This window comes from Morone saxatilis, unplaced genomic scaffold, assembly GCF_004916995.1.
Source record: "Morone saxatilis isolate NCDOM2014 unplaced genomic scaffold, NCSU_SB_2.0 Contig20, whole genome shotgun sequence".
Lineage (NCBI taxonomy): Eukaryota > Metazoa > Chordata > Actinopteri > Moronidae > Morone > Morone saxatilis.
Genome location: NW_023339763.1, coordinates 10,418,226 through 10,423,576, shown reverse-complemented (window position 1 = coordinate 10,423,576; position 5,351 = coordinate 10,418,226).

The window sequence follows — 5,351 nt, the reverse complement described above, 5'->3', positions numbered from 1 at the left end:
ACTGATAATAATAAGATCTGTTTCTCAGCTGCAGCATTACAGAATAAATGTTTTCACACACAAGATGTCATCACTAGAATAGATTGTCGGGAAAGCCACATTTATTTTATCTTAATTAATTGGTAGAAAACATTTAAAGCGTTCTGTGTAAATAAATAAATCTGTTGCAGAATAATACAACACAAGAACAAGACAAAAAAAAAAAGACATTCCCACCCTCAGCTGGGATTTTGGTGCAATTTATTTGTTCTTCTAAGAGAGGCCCGCTCTGTACAGTATATCCTGTAGATAATGTGCATCTGGACCACTGAGACCATACTGAACTGTTTCCTGCTGCTATATCCTAACTAGTCTGGATTTTTTTCTCTTTCCTGTACCATGACCTGACAATAGCTACATGGACTGCCGTGTTCCAATATGAGCGGGAGTAGGATAATCTAAATTACAGTGACCCAAATAAGATTATAGTGAATTAAGAGTAATCAAATAAAACTAGGTACAGTATTCAAAATGTGACCAAAAGTGAATTTACCAAACTGAATTTGTTAATATCATTTGTTGATGTACACAGTGCTTTTTTTCTTTTTTGTGTGTGTTTGTTTTGGGTTTTTCAGAATTTGCAAGACAGAAGCCAAAAAGGTAGCTGAAATAAAGGCTGAACACTGAAGGGAATCTGTGCTGTAATGTGATGTTGAGAAGCCGCCTTCAGTCATTAATCAGGCTTTGCTTTGTACTGTAGCACATAAAAGGGAACCTGGGTGGAATGGCTCTAAAAGTAATCCATCAAAAAATTGTTTTATACAGGATCCTTCACAAAATCTATCTTTTCTTTGCTCTGTCCTGCTTAGTCACCGAGTACCTCATTCTCTTTACATTCTCCCACTCTCCTCCTATACCATGTTTATGTACTTTTACAGCCCCAGCGTCACCTCTGCCTGGCTGAGACAGCTGTTTAGACAGATGACTGGAAGGGTCAAACAAGGTGGAGAGAAAAATCCTTGATAGAGAAAATGTACCTTATTTGGATCAAATTTCAGTCATTATACAAGTGTTCTTTATATATTTACAAAGTTACATATAGTGAATGTTTGTGTTGACAGGTGAGGAGAGGCAAAATTAAAGGCCTACAGATCCGGAATGAGCAGAAAGATAAACACTCCTTCTGTCAGTCAGCACCTTTCCTTTCCTTCCCTCCTCTTTTGTTTTCTTTTTCTCATCATCGTCGCTCTCACTTTTTCCATCACTCACCCAGTCTCTCATTTTCTCTTCTTTCTGTCTCTTTCCTTCATCACTCTCCTGTTTCATCTCGTCTCCCTTCTCGTTCATAACTCCCCCTCTGCCTCCTCTCTCATCACTCTCTCTCTGTTTCCTTTCTTTCGTTGTCTCCCCCCTGAGTAACTCTTGTACTCTGCTGGTCATCTTTCATCTGTCCTTATATTTTCCTTCCTCACACCACACCTTTACCCGTGTCTCTTTCTCCCACCTTCTGCCCATTTGTCATCCCCTTTGAAGCACCATTTGCAAACAATCCTCAGCAGTTTTTACCCTTTTCAGGAGCAGCTGGTGCATCAAGTGATCTTGAATTACATCATTAAGCATTTCAGCAGCTTTGGAAGTGGCTGTTTTACCCCAAGATTAATTGGTTCTGTGAATATTTCTTTTTCGTGATAGCCAGCAGCTTCATATACTTGAAAAACAAGCATCATTAACTTATAGCTGATGTAGCTGATGTTTATGTCTGGGAGGTTTTTGGTGTATAAAAGTACACATCATGTACACTCTCTTAACACTCGTGATGTTTATTTCCTGTGGAAACTAGCCCCTGGTAACTCAAACAGCCGTTTTACTGTAATATCAAAGGAATGATTATAGTTCCATAATGTTCAGGGACTCACAAAAGACAGATGACAACGTCATGGTTGATTTCCTGACTTTTTGTCTCTTGTATGAGTCAACCTGCACATCCTAAATTTCCTTATAATAAAACTCAACAGTGTCTTTTTTTAAACCCTCCCTGCCTGGTAGATGCCATCCATGCCCCCAGTCAAAGCTGTGAAACCTCTGATGATATCTGAAAAATATAAAATGTCAGTCCACAAGATGACATCTTGAGTCCAAAACTCAAATTAATAAATGTACAATCATATAAAAAAGTAGAAAATCCTCTCATTTGAGACACTGGAAACCTGATTAATTAATTGATCATCAAAGTAGATTAACAATTAGACAGCTTTATCTTTAACCTGTCATCTTTAAGAGATTAAGGGGTGTCACTTTATGGTGGTAAGGCGGGTTATAACCTGAATCAAATAGTATTTACTTTCATAGTTAGGTTTAACCTCGGCAGCTTCAATGCTGGAACAATCCGAGATTGAATTATATTCTATCTTTAAACTCAACGGACACTGGTACCTATAAGAACCACATTTTCACATACCATTGAACTGAGGTCACTTTTTTGCTGAAACTTGGACAGAGACATCATTTACAGTACTGTTCTGCTATTTTACTGGAGCCTGAAGGCTCAGGGAATTCCTGTCTGTCCAAACACAGCTGCTGCAATTACTTTGGATTAGAACCAAAGGTGTGAAAAACTGGCTCCACACCCAGGTTTGAACAATGCCTGTGAGAGAAGCAGCAGCCAGCCAAGAGAGATGGTGCGTGTTTACTACAACAGCAAACTTCCTTGCCATAATGCTGATGTTTTTCAGTATGTTGAGTTGTTAGAAATAATGCTGTCACCCATCCTGAATTGTTTTTTTTCTCATGTGCCTTTGCAGATAAAGGTTGTATGTAATCCTCACATTTGTATCACAGTCAAAAATGGCTGACAGAGATTATTTTTATGTCCTTCCTGTGAAAGATGACACCAACAAGACGAGTGCAATAACACACAACAACATGTGTCTTGGCTGTAAGATGATAACCACCATCTGATTTTTTGAAAAACCAGAAAGCCCTGAGGTAATTTTACCATGACGTTTTGTGGGAGACATAAAACTACAAAACACCAGTGTTTTTTATAAAGTCCGGGGAAATGTGTTATAAATGGGATCTGAAGATCTGTGGACATGAGGTACAGTTCATCTTTTTTTTTAAGAAAGAACATAAATATGTTTTGATTTATCAGCAGTACTTTTATCTCCTAAAGCTATAAATCTAAAGTTTTTGGGGCGTGCGCTGTGACCTTTGGCCTCTAGATTCTGATTTATCAACAATAAATCTCACCATAAAGAACAGGACCCTGACATATAAAGAGCCCACTTATGACCTTCTAATCATGGTAGATCAGTGATTATACTCAGACACACACACACATAAACAATGACAGTGACCTCACCTTCACCTTGTCCCATTTCCGCACTGACAAACCCACAAACACACGTGTAACAGGACCATTGTAACTTATACCAGAACCGAATTTTGTCTCTAAATGGACGTAAAGTCTCCTCAGTGTGGCTGTATGTACAGATTTATGTCTCCACAATGTGATAAATACATACTCACAAACACACCCACTAACAATATCCAATCCTATTGTGAAGAGAAACTAAGGTTGAATAGGGAGGGACTTGGAAAATGTCGGTACCTCGTGCTGTGCAACAAAAGACGTCCAGGATTCACCTTTAAAACAATGGCCCTGAAAGAATCATATTTTAATTATTATAAAAAAATGAAATATAAATGGCAGTTCTATGATTCTGACTGCCTCCCATAATATATGGATTAAGCAAGAGTCTATTACACAAGCCTGAGGATAAAACATATCTGTTTAAGCACACTGTGAATACGAAAGTGTTCTTCTCTGAAATGTGATATGACATGGACAGTCTGTTAATAAGACACTTGAAATTGGAGGAATGGTGGCTCTTTGCACTGGGTATTGCAGTAAATGTACAGTAGAGTAAAAAGTTCAAGATGTCCAAACTTGAAAGCCCAGAGCTGCAGCATCAGCTGTCTGGCTTTGACAAAAAAATTGATGGATGATACACATGTCAGTGGACCAGCACATTTACCCTGTGGCTGGGACCTTAATTGTTTGTCTTTTTTTGTATTAGCCTCAAATGCTGGCTGCTAATATCTATTTTAGCCTGAGTTGGGATGAATAAAGATTTCAGGTTAAAAGTGCTACTGAATTTTACCATCAATACATCAAAGCTACACTAATGGATCATTTTATATCAATGATGACTGAATGACCACAAGGCAAAATGCTCATACTGACAAACACACACAGTGTTTATTAACTTATTGTTGTTGTTTTTTTACTGTTTTGGTTCACGTTCACATCTGAATCATCTTGTTTTCAGTAAAAAAGCACTAAAACTCACTTTCCAGCAAACAGCACCAAACAACAGATAGTCAAAGTTAGGGACAACCTGGTGAACATAATGGAGCATTTAGCAGATAAAGGGCCAGACAACAGGAGTTGGTGGAGACTAAAACTGAGTATAAATAAAATAAATAAAATAGTTTAGGTGGCCTGACACTTAACTCCAAATGAATGTTGCTTCATTACTGTTAGATTTGTAAATAAGCCATTTTAGAATAATATCGGACAATATATCAGTGTTGTGTTTACAGCTTGCTTCCACTGCCCTCATCTGGCAAATAGATAAATAAATACAATAAAGTCAAAAAAATGACTTGTCTATCTTATCGTTAATTATATTGCAACACTTTATAATTACAATAAGTGAACTAAAACTGGGTAGACTTAATGTCACTGCAGCAGTATTTATAGGCTGGTGTTGTGCCACATTTCCTATAAAGCATGATACTTCCTGTCCAAGAGGATGTGGCTACTTGCTGACCTCTCATGCACCATATTGTGTGTGTTTATTTTATCTTTTTTCTCTTCTGTCCAAACCCCATAAGCTCTTTAATGGCATGTGCAAACGCATCGATTTACCAGTTTGCACTGGCACAGCAGCGCCCTCTTCATGATCGTGTCATACTGTTTGTGCCACAATGCCACATTTGACCTCATTCTTCAAACACCGTTTTGTGCTCAGTTTGCTATTTCAACTTCCCCATCAGCTGGATGTGGGCAGGCCAGCAACAATGTTACTTCATCTTTCACAGATATCTGCTGTACTTCCTCTTTTAGAACTAAATAAGTCTGTACTACTACTCTGGGATTTTTCAATGATAAACCCAATTAACTTAACTACTTAATCACAGAAACGATGCAGTTTCAATGAGGCTATAAAATTGTGATTAAATTAAAACAACCTGCTTCTGACCTGTGTTTTTGTACTGCAAAGTAAATCAGAACCTCAGTTTACAATGCAGATCAAAATAACGTTATCAATGCTTATAGTGTGAAACAAACACAACACACACACACA